The sequence below is a fragment of the Trachypithecus francoisi genome, unplaced genomic scaffold, assembly GCF_009764315.1.
Source record: "Trachypithecus francoisi isolate TF-2019V2 unplaced genomic scaffold, Tfra_2.0 Lachesis_group5, whole genome shotgun sequence".
NCBI classification, from domain to species: domain Eukaryota; kingdom Metazoa; phylum Chordata; class Mammalia; order Primates; family Cercopithecidae; genus Trachypithecus; species Trachypithecus francoisi.
In genome coordinates, this window is record NW_022681470.1 from 102,869,542 (window position 1) to 102,881,367 (window position 11,826).

The following is an 11,826-nucleotide window of genomic DNA, read 5'->3' on the forward strand; positions in this document are numbered from 1 at the left end:
CATAAGACCACATAATGCCTTGGCTCCTATGGGAAAATCCAATTGATTGGCACTCCTTTTCCAAAAACATAACCTTCTGTGAAGATATATTAAGGTTGTCTCTTTCCTGATTCTCTCTGATCAAGTAGAATACATTTATAGGAATTTATAGGAAAGAATATCATGGATGTGCTTGGAATAAGGCCAAACTAGTTCCCAAGTGGATAGAACCTCTGTGACGATCTCATTAGTATCCACACGAACTGACTGCTAACCAGTCATCATGGCTTACAACAGTGCAGCTCAACTCATCCCCTTTTCTATGCTCTCATATCCTAATAAGGTAAGATCAGGAGGGAAAAGTGGTAGCTCTGGAGAGAATGTGGGCAGGAAGAGATATGACCCAGTCAAAGGAGAAGTCTGAACAGAAATTTTCCCACCCCTGGACCACTATTACCCATCTACAGGGATACTTGGCACTATCCAAGGGGATACCTGCACATTAACTTCCACTTAACATGTTCCATCTTAAGCTGAATCTTCCCCTTCACCATACTCTAAGATGATTAATCAGTGTACCCAGCAATATGCAAGATGTTGTATATAATGAAAGTATTAACATTCATCTCTGATCTCATGTTACAGTTCAGTTGGGGAGACAAAATTTAAACTGATTAAACATAGTCCCTCACAATTTAGCAGAAATGATCTTGCTTTGCAGGACACACATTAGTGCAAATATCTTGTCATTTTTTAACTAAATGGAGTTAAATTGCCAATCCTGTTTGTGTTCCTTTGCTTTACACTTCTCATTCAACCAACAATTATTTGTTGCTTACTGCGTGTTATAAGCAAGGCACTGTACTGAGCTCAGGAAAAACCATGGTAAACACTGTAATATTCCAAGGATATTAGTACTAATTAGTAACCCCCCACACCAAATTCAGTGTGGCATTCTAAACAAATACTTTTTTAAAATATGATTTTAATGTTCTCTTTCCCCTCCTGGTGTGCATTTTCAATCCTAGTACAAAAGCACTGAAAGTATTTTGGTGGAGTGACGTACCAAAAAAAAAAAAAAAAGTTTGTGGTGTAAAAGAATAAATGATATTAGCACTCTCTTCTTCCCCTGGAAACATGAGGACTCTCTGACTGCTCTGGGGGTTCCTGTTCTTTTGGAAGCCCTCAGCTGGTCTTCAGCAGCAATGATGACATTAAGGAAAATTGCATTCTGCTGCAGAATTCAGTCCCTTCATCTTTCTCCTTTCTCTAGAGCATGAAGCTAGGGGCCCATAAAGGATCTAATATCAAAAGGAAGAGGGTAATACCACTACATGGAGAAGAAAAAAAATAATTACCAAATTTCCTGAATAGTAAACAGCTTTAAAAAAGAAGAAAAAGCTGAACCCTTTGATAGCTTGGCCCTTGGTCTGCCCGTGAATGCCTTAAGGATTATATCATCAGACTGACTCCAGCAGCCCGTGCTATTGTTTCAGAAAGAGGAAACTAGAAAGAAGGGGAAAAAAGAAGAAAAGGGGATGGGTGGGAGCATGTCTGCCTTTTGGGGAGGAGAGCATTTGATTTTGGAAGTGCAGTTATCAAATGTAAGGCTAGAAAGACAAATTGAACAAATTCTCAGTGTCTGTGGGCAGGAGGTTTCTGGGGCCATTTTTTCCTTTTTGGGGGATTAACATAGCCTTTGGATTCAATAACTTTTCTATCACAGATGACATTAGCTCCGAAGAGAAATAAAGCGACCTGAGATTGCTCAGAAATGTTATTCCTGAAAACCATCACCTGGGGGCAGTCTTGGGACTGTTAATTTCCTCTGCCTCACTGGTAGATAATTCACTACATTTTTTCCACGATGTACTGTTTCTTTATCTGTGGTTGAGGAGTGAGAAAAACGGGCAAGGAAAAAGGAGGCTTAGGCACTAGACCTTTCACTCTCCTCAACCAGCCAGGAGGCGACCCCATGTGAATGCGCAGGACGTTCTTGAAGTCACAGAAGTTTTCCTTTGAAGCTCTGAAACGGAGAGCCTCAAAAGCTGGAGGCGGAGGAGTGAGGCCATACACACTAACAGGTCCACCGACGCTAAAGATCTCCGCGCGGGATGAGATCGAGAAGCCGGGATTCCCTGGTCCGGAGAACTAAAGGAGGTCCCACCTCCACCCCCACCCCGCACCTCTGCACACACACGCCCGGGAGTTCCGGGCCCGCAGCGCCGGGCCAGCCCCTCTGTTCGGAGACCCTTGTCTCCCGCCCACTACCCCGCGGAGCCTTGTCAGCAAAGGAAGGCAGGGCGTGGCCCCTACTAGGCAGCTCACGAATTCCGGTTGAGGAAACCGCGGCTTCGGCCTCCAGGCCTCCCCTCGGTGTCTAGCTGCGGCCACAGTTATAAGCTCTGGTTCACAACCAAGAGCGCTCCGTGGTTCTCTCCGTGTGCGTTTCCCGGCCCGAATCTGGGCATCCCCGGGGACCTCCCCTGGGGGTGAACTAGAGCCTTCCCTGGGCTGGGCCGGCGCCGCCGGGCTGCTAGGCGCGTGGCAGCGAAGCTGGATCCGGGCTCACTGTCCGCACCCTGAGCAGTCAGGCCCACCAGGCTACCTGAACCCTTCGTGGTGGTTCCCGTTCAAAATTAGCATAGAGAGCCCCTGTTACCTGTTACTTTCGCGTGCCAGCGGATAGAATCTGCGAGAGGGAAGCCGACGATGGCCCTTCCCGTTTCCTGGGCTGTGCGCGGGTGTGCTGGGCCCAAGAGCCCGCGGGGCGTCGGGGCTTCCCCTTGTCGCGTGTGCCTGCGCGGGACCCGAGCAGCGGCCAGCCCCAGCGGTCAGGCGTGCGAGCCGGAGTACAGGCACAACCCGAAAGCAGGGAGGCCGAACAAAGCCAGGTCCCGCTCCGCAGAACAGCAGTGGAGGAACACTTCTCCTTCCTCCCCCACAGGGACACCCTGCCAAAGAATGAGACACCCTCAAAAGTAGGGAAGGGACGCTTCCTGAGGCATAAAATGTCAGGCAGAGAACTCAGAGTTCTTCGAAGGGCTTGGCCTCGGCGTTAACCACGACCCGGTCCCGGGAGCCTCGGACCCAGTCCCCACGCCCAGTGGGCGCCGCACCAGCCGTGCGACAGGAGCCCGGATTCCCAGGCGGCGGCTCCAGGGAACTCACGCGCCGCTTGTTTCTCCGGAGGTTGTGCCTACTGGGCAGGCCCTTCTAGGAAAGAAGGGAAGGGCCGTCGATTTTCAGAATCTAAATATGTTGAAACTCAAAATGGCATGGTTTTCGCCTTCCAGAAGACGGAAAAGAGGGCAATACCCTGGTTGGGGTGGACGGGGACACTCAGCGGTTCTTCATCTCCGAGCCCCTAGAAATAAGGCGAGGTTGCCTTTTTGCCCCATCGCTGGCTGCCAAACCCACCCGCGAGTCCGGCTCACCTGGGGAGGTAGCGCGGCCAGGTTACAGGGGACGACCCCCAGTTCATAAACCTCGTCAAAGGTCCCCGCGCGTCCCGGAGCGCGTGAATTCACGGGCAGCGTCGGGTCCGAAGTGGCCCACGGACCGAGCGGCGCGTTTGGGCGCAGAGCGGGCTTTCTAGAGGACCCTGGCCAGGGATCTGCCCCACGGCTCTCCCTCCTCGCAGCCCCACCTTGCTCCGCCGCGGCGGCTGCCCGCGTGCTCCGGACAAAGGCAAGCGCAGCAGCGGGTCTGCGTCTTAACATCGCAGAGTCGCTGGAGTGGCGCAATACGCCCTCCTCTTCGCCAGGTGCGGACGGAGATTCACACGGAGGCTCTACTCTCCTCCAAGACACGAAGAATGTACAGAACTGCGAAGTGTGTGTTGGCACCGCCCGCTTCCTGCGCTACAACCGCGGGCGGCTGTAGTCCCTTTCCCGCCTGGCTCCGGCGCGCCAACAGCCTCCCTGCATCCCCACTTGCGGCAACACTGCGGGCCCGGCTGCTGAGCTTAAGCCTGGGTAAAAAAGCTCGCGGCCAGAGCTTTCCCTGAGTCATACGCAGCAGCCAGGTTAGATAATTTAGAGATCAGACGCCACGGGGGTATGCCCCTGTCTCTCCAGCACAGGTGCAGTGGAAACGATCATACGCGGTTAAGATTGAGGCTACATTCCCAAAGACTAGATGTAAAAACAAGAGCGATGTTCGAAAAGGGAAAACCCGTTTGCTTCACTAGTTTAAGGTGAAAGTGAAAATGTTTTCAACTTGATAGAGCTAGATGTTTTTTTCTGCTCTCTACTTCACTAGACAGAGCTAGGATAAACGGGCCATTAGGGAGGTCGTGTGCAGTTTTATAATGTCCTCTTCATCCGTAGAAGTCTGCAGTTCGCAGTGCCCTCTCCTCACTGCCTTCGCATTCAGAGAATTGTTATTTACTTCGGCCGCGGGTGCTGGGAGAGCTTGAACGCAGCGGCATCTGGATGAGTTCGGGTGGCATTCAACTGCTACCCCTTACCTTTGCCCCCAAGGCTTCTCATGCCATTATTTTCCACTGCATTCTATGGCTGGATTTTCTATTATTTAGGTTCTTTTGCCTTTCTCTCCACTCCTTTATTGTATATCACCAATTAGACCCCAAAAATACAGAATCCCTGTATTGATGTACCTCTCTTTGCTTGGCCTGGATTCAAAGTCGCCAGTCCAGGAATGTGCTTGTACCTGCAGATTCCTATGCTAAGGCTGCTGAGCGTCTTCCACTAGCTCCACTAGGGAGAGAGTCTGAGCGTTTCATACCATGAACTATGGATGGGATTTTACCGACTATTCCATGAAGCCACAGGCAACAGGGTCATTTGTTGCTACAAGGCTGGGGTAGTGTCTGCTGTCTTGGTTACACAGATACAGCAGATAAGTTGGTAAGGGCACAATGAAAATGACTGTTTAAAAGCTAACTGGTCAGTTAGGAAGAATAAGGTCAAGAGACCTATTGTATCACATGGTGAGTATTAGCAATTTTCAAGAATGTATTGTATTCATGAAAATTGCTAATAGATTTTAGATGTTCTCACCACACACACAAAAATAAGTATATGAGGTAATGCATGTTAATTAGCTCAATTTAGCCATTCTACAACGTATATATATATTTCAAAACAACATATACATAATACACATATACCATTTTTGTCAAACAAAAATTTTAAAACTAAGAGATATTTTGAGTCTACTTGTGGAGTTACTGAATTTCAAAAGTAAGGAAAACTGAATCCACCCTCCCCACTCTGTCCTACTTTTTTTCTAGGTATGATTACATTCTATGTAAGTAAATTTGTATAGTCACGTGTATATGTGTGTATACATGTGCCTGTGTGTGTACATACTGTTGAAGTGTACACTTACGGAAATTGCCCTAAGTCAGTCTCTTCAATGCCATAGTCATTGAAAAGAAATCCATTGGTTGCCCGGTTATTTCCAACCTCCTTAGAACAATTCTGGAAGAGGAACAGACTTTAGGAATAGAAAGCATTATTTTAAAATGATTTAACATATTTTGCTTCTCAGCATTATCCCCAAAGGGGATAGCTGGCTGAAAGCTGGAGCTCAAGGCTATACCCCCTCCACTTCCACAACTGCACAAAAGGAAAAGTGTGAACTCCTAGGGCACTAGCAGACTTGTTACCACCTCTGGCAATGACCCAAAGTGTGTGTATCCTGAAGTCTGAGTCCCATCACTCAGAGTTCTGAGTTGTCTCACAAACCCGCTATGAAGCCAAATTGGAGTTTGCTGGTTGAATGTGTACTCAGACTCTCTCTCTCTCTTTCTTTCTCTCTCTCTCTCTCTCTCTCTCTCTCTCTCTCTCTCTCTCTCTCTCATACACATATTTACAAAGGAGAGCCTAGCAAAATGCCCTGTTCATGGTAGGCATTCAATGATTATTTGCTGAGGGAATGCGTGAACTTATGTGTATATCTATTTTGTTCAAGGCAAGGGTTTTCTTTTTAAACTAAATAAGTTTGTATGTGCATATGTAATACATATGTGACAAAGAATTGTGTGCATGGAATATAGGAAGATTTTTTTATTTGTTCCTTTTTGTCTTCTAGTTCTCCTGAGTAGCCCCCTCCCCCATGTCTCTGCAGGGCCTTAGGTCTTTGCAACCAGTTGGTAAAATTATCCAACCCCCACCAAAGCCTGTCAGTCAGCCAGTAAAAGCAAATGCATTGCTTTAGTTACATCCTTGCTTTCCTCACAGATCACACTCATGTTTCTATAAAGTTTCTTGGGCTGATTTCATCCTGCACACCCGTACATTCCTTTGCAACTCTCTCTAGGAGGTATACTGATTGGGTTTCACAGGCCTGCAGACAGGCAGGTCGCCCCTGTTAGCCCACCTCAGCCTCAGTCAGCATTTTCACAGAGTGGCTGAACTTCTTAGAAAAGCTTAGAGTCTTAATTTGGGAGAGGCTTGTCAGCTCCAAAAAGGACAGAAGTCACTGTTCTCACTCTAGCTAAGACTAGTCTCACAGTCCATGTGTGTTTTACAAAATCATGCATTTAATCACAATAGTGTGACTTCAGAAACTACAAACCTGGCACCTCGGAGAGAAGAGTTCAGTGCCAGGACTTTGGAGCTTAATGGGTCTCACTCTTGCCACCCAGAAGACCCCAGGTATTAATCCCTCTGAGGGAGTTGGAGGGTCTTCTTCTTGACCCTAGCCAGGCCTGCTGCCACCTAGAGGATGCAGATACCCTCTTCTTTCCACCTTACCCAGACCACACCCCCCACCTTTTTTTTTAGAGGAAGTTTTGCTCTTGTAGGCTGGAGTGCAATGGCTCAGTCTGGGCTCATTGCAACCTCCACCTCCTGGCTTCAAGCGATTCTCATGCCTCAGCCTCCCAAGTAGCTAGAATTACAGGCTCCTGCCACCACACTTGGCTAGTTTTTGTATTTTTAGTAGAGACGGCGTTTCCATGTTAGCCAGGCCAGTCACCAACTTCTGACCTCAGGTGATCCTTCCCCTCGGCCTCCCAAAGTGCTAGGATTATAGGCTTGAGCCACCCCTCCGGGTCCAGGCCCTTTTTGACCCTTTCTGAGCTTGGAAGGAGCAGCTAGCCGTGCCCCAGTTGCTGCAGGGGAGGGAAGGAGCTAATTTCTCCGCATCAGAGCAGAATCAGTCTCCTGAATCCTGAAGACCCAAGCAAACAGGACAAATAAAGACACTTTCCTTTCTCTTTCTCCTCTGTCTCCTTTTTCTTTCCTCCACCTCTCCTCTTATACTCTTCATTATACTTTGGGAGTACCAGAAGTCCATGAAGGGAGTCATCTCTAAAGGCTTTGGCCCCAGAGCCACTGTCTGCTTAATCAGGAGGGTGATGGGGACAGAAAAGTACTTTAAAAGTTCCACTTAAAGCCCCACTTTGAAAAAAAAAAAAAAAAACTGGTAGCAGCTGTTGAGGCAACCTGGAATGTTTCAGATCTCATGCCCAGCCCCTCAGGAGGGACAATATTCCTTTTCTAAATGAGATAGAACAATGATCAGGACTCAGCCTGTGTAGGGGAGAGTTGGGCAATGGAGAGGACTAACTTATTTCTAACCCAAACAATTACAAAAAAGTCAAACTAAGGTTGCCTCTGGAACAGTTCTGCTGTGAGTACCTTCTCCTTTTCCCAGTACACTCCCTGTTGGCTCCCAGGAAAATATACCCCAGGATCCACAGGGGAAACAGGAAGCCCAGAGCACAGTTCTTCCAGTAAGACCTCTGATTTGAAGCAGGAAACCTTTGAGCCTCAGTTTTCTCACCTGCCTGCCCCACCCACATCAGAGGCTACGGCCCAGAGGGACTTTGTTAGTTGCTAGCACTTTACTATTTATAAAGAATGAAAGTGGTGACAACCCAAAGGCATCTTAGTGCAGGGACCTCCACAGCCTGCAGCCTGCTGCCTTCTTGAAGTTCTCCAGGGGCTACTTTCCGAGTCGCCTTAAAAAAAAATGAAACCAAACCCCAACTCAACAGTGTTGAATCAGCTGCTCATTCTACCTGGTCCGCCCCATGTGATCTATAGCCACAATTGCTAATGGTCACCCAGGGACAAATTAAGGAATTGAAAATGCTGAGCTTGAGAAGTTGAATTCCTTACACTATTTGGGGTCGTTAATCACCCAGCAGAAACAGCAAGCAGGGAAAGTAGCCGGAGGGACAGAAAGACAGTGTAGGTCTGTGCGCTGGTGTTAGCGGGGCTCAGGTGGTCGGATTCAAATATAGATGTACACACGTGTCAGATGTACTGGAAATGAGCACCCGAGCCCATAGTGAACCAGTCCCAGGAACCTTTAGGCTGCCCCAATCACCCCAGTTCCACAAAAGAGGAATGCGGTCTCTGCAATTAAGAGACTGGTGCACGGTTAGGTCGTGAGTCAGTGTTCCAGCGAGTCCACTGGTCCACACCAGCAGGCGGATGTTTCCTGAGAGGAGGTAGCGGTTTCTCACCCAAGGCGGTGAGAAAAATAAGAGATTCCCTGATCCTCTCGGGATTCTACCCCCAAGCGCGTGGGTTGAGGTTAAGGGTGGGTTGTGTGTGTGTGTGTGTGTGTTGTGTGTGTGTGTGTGTGTGTGTGTGTGTGGAGACAGAGAGAGAGAGAGAGAGAGAGAGAGAGAGAGAGAGAGAGAAAGAGAGAAAGAGACTGACTTCTGTGCAGACCAGGAAGGGTGAAACTTCACCACGAGCCACCTTTTAGAGTGGAGAATCCTGACAAATTCAATCTCTCCTTGCAAGGCCAGGAAACCTGGCGCTTGAGTTGGGTACCCTGTAAGGGTGTTCCAAGGCAGACGCGCTTTCTACAAGCGCCCGCCGATGCTTGATTCCGCTCCCTTGCCCATTCGGAACCCATGAGTTTAGGCCTGGATCCCCCTGCTCCTGGGGCGTCGACACCGCTGGCTCAGCTTCCCGACCACAGCGCAGGGCGGCTCTAAGGCGCCGCGCTCTCTCTCCTCCATGGTCCTGACGAGGGGGGGGTGGCTTCCGGTCATACTTTCTGGCAGGCAGGCTCTGGGGCACAGGGCCGCGCTAGAACCTCCCCTGATCTGCTCTTCGCAGCTCTATAGTTTTAAGGACAATTTGTTCAGTGAAGCTTCTCAGACAATAGAAAGTTCTGAGGTTTCCTGGACGTTGTGTTCGGGAGGCGGGGCCGGGACCCGCTGACGGCAGTTTCCCAGCCCTGTTCCCCCTCCCCTGCCCCCTCAGCCGCCGGGCAGCAGAAGGAGGCGGCCAGCCTACTCCTGCCCCTCGGCCGGACGAACTGCGGCTGCCGCGCCAGTCACCTCTGCACCTGCCTGGTTGAGGTGAGATGCCTGGCGCGCACGGTGAGGGCGGTGCGCGCAGACCCGCACAGAGCTGTTGGGGCTGCCCCAGGGTCGATGACTTCAAATGACGGGTGGGAGAAGGGCCTGCGAGGCTAACAGAATCCCCCTCAGGGGAGTGGAAAGAACAAAAATGTTTCGGTGACCTAGGTAATGGTTCTAGCTTTGCGGCTCAGGAACCAGGGACCATTTAACGTCAAGTTGTAAGGACGTTAGTTTCCTTATTTGGAAACGAGAATAACACTGTTGCTCCATCCTCCCAAGGGGATAGCTCCCAGATTGGAGATGCAGTCTGGTGGGAGGCTGGAGAGATGTAGAACCCAGGGCGGGAAAGAGCAGGCGCGCTCTCAACTGTTTTAACCCATACTTCTTTAGTAGACAAATCTGAAATTTAAAACAGAAATGGCCACATAAGGACAATTCAGATGAAGCGCAGGCGGGCTGACATCGCGCACTTGGGTCTTTCCTGCAAAGATAGCCGCGCTCTGGGAGAAGCCTAGTCCTCCGGCTTGTCCCCGGGCCCGCCCCAAAGGCCCCTGGGAGCTGGATGAGGACGTGGCGGTCCCCTTGCGCATCTTACTCCAGGGGCAGGTTCCGCAGAAAGAGCCGTCAATCTCGGCCGCTTGGCTCCAAGATAATCTCCTGGCGAAAGCTGAGAGGCGGCTAGCTTATTCAGGGGACTCAGCCCCTAGACTGAGCTTCTTCCGCTGCAAAACACTCCCAAGCCCTGCGAACTCGCGACTCGCGTCTCCCCAGGCTTCCGGCGTGAGCGTCCCAGCTACACTTTAGAGCGCTTTACTTGGCCGGCATCTATCCGGTTTTCGATTAAGGAAAGCGCAATGGGGACAGAGGGAACCCCGGCCTCCTGTACCAGGCCTACGTAGTCGCCCAGGTGGCCGGGTCACAAATAAACAATTCCACCATCAAGAACCCCGCTAACTTCTGTACTCCGCTAACCTCTGAAAACCTGATATTGATCCAGGTCTCCCAATATAATTTGAATCTCCCCAGTCCTTCCGGTGGAACAGCTCGCCTGAGCGCAAGGAAAATTGACAAGGAGCCTTCAGCTAGCCTTCTAGCTTTGAGCTTGAGTAGGGACATGGCGACTTGGTGGCTTCTTCGCGGTTTATTGGTGTATTTGGTGACTCTACAGATCCAGATCACCCCCCCCCCACGACCACCACAAACATTCTCTTCCTCACCACGCCTCCCCACCTCCCCGCCCCACCCCGTGCCCTGGGCAAGTTGGTGTCTCTAGAAGAGCCTCAGGGTTCTAAGTCCCGTGTGGGCGCGCAGAGATGGTCAAAGCAAGGTTTCTCCACGAGCTCTGAACTCTGAAGCTACAAGTTTCCCTGCTGCGCACCCTGCGAAATTGGTGGGGAAGCGAGTTTAAAATACAACGGCAAAACGCACTGTTGAGAACCCTTTGAAGTTGGGCAACCACGACTGCTCCACTCTCCCCATCTCTTTTTTCCGCATCTCCCCACTCCTCCAGATGCACCAGAAATCGGCACTTTGATCTTGCAAAGCAGCAATTTATATTTATTTAATTTTTTTTCCTGTAAAACGATGATTGGACCGGGGAGAAAATAATGTAATTCCACGGGCGCAGGGCTGAGCAGCGGCTGTCTAGGCCATGCCGGGGCTGAGTGAGTGCACCATGCACATCTGTTCGCCCGGGTTTGCAGCGCATTCCTCTTCGCCAGGGTTCTCTCGCGCTCTCTCTCTCTCTCTATCTCCCACTCCCCCCCACAAACCCCCCCTCCGCCCACGGGGAACCGGTCGACTCAGGCAGGAAGCTAGGCTTTATTTGTCTTTGACGAAGAGATGCTGCGCGCGGTGGTAGGGGCTTGGGGAGTGCAGGAGGAAAAGTCAAGGCTGAGGCTCCAGTTCGGGGAAGTGAATTGAAGAGAGGGGAGGAAGAACTCAGAGAGAAAACCACCTCCTGCCTTGGAGAAGAAAACTCAAAAGCCATTCACCCTCTTCTCTAATAGTGGAGGGGTGGAGGCACCTGCGGACTCAGTGGGTGGAGGGCCAATATTAGCCAGTTCTCACGTGTCTTTCCCCATACCCAGAGCACGGAGATTTACTGGAATAAGTCTGATGTGCAACCTTTCTCGGCACTTTGCCTAATAACCTCAAATTGGATTAACATTTGAACAAATATTAACTACTTAAAGCGACAAACACCATGGCTTCCCACTAATTTCTCCCACCCTGACGCTAAGCCCAAGGTCCCTCCCTCCTCTGCCTGGGTCAACCTGGCCAAACTCCCACTGCTCTGGGTCCTGCTTCTGGGTCTTCCACTCCCTAGGGCCCTTAGTCTCTTAGCCCTTTCTCCCAATAACCACATTTTCTTTCTGCACTCTGAGATGTCTTGTCTTTGCTCTCTGGCTGCCCAGGGCATGCTGTATCCAACACATCAGTGTTTGAGAAAGGAGTTCAGGAGACCCACCCCCACCTGGCCTTCAATCTGCACAGCTGATTCCTCCAGGCCCTTGACCCCCCCACCCAGCCCCCTTCTGCTTTGT

At 50.3% G+C, this 11,826-nt stretch overlaps 1 long non-coding RNA gene across 1 annotated transcript; it reads left to right on the forward strand.

Annotated features, from left to right (window-relative positions):
* Positions 1–9,161: 9,161 nt before the first annotated feature.
* Positions 9,162–10,222, forward strand: LOC117076737. Its single transcript, XR_004434460.1, has 2 exons — positions 9,162–9,298; positions 9,674–10,222. It is a non-coding gene; the product is annotated as an uncharacterized LOC117076737 (long non-coding RNA).
* The last annotated feature ends 1,604 nt before the right edge of the window (positions 10,223–11,826 follow it).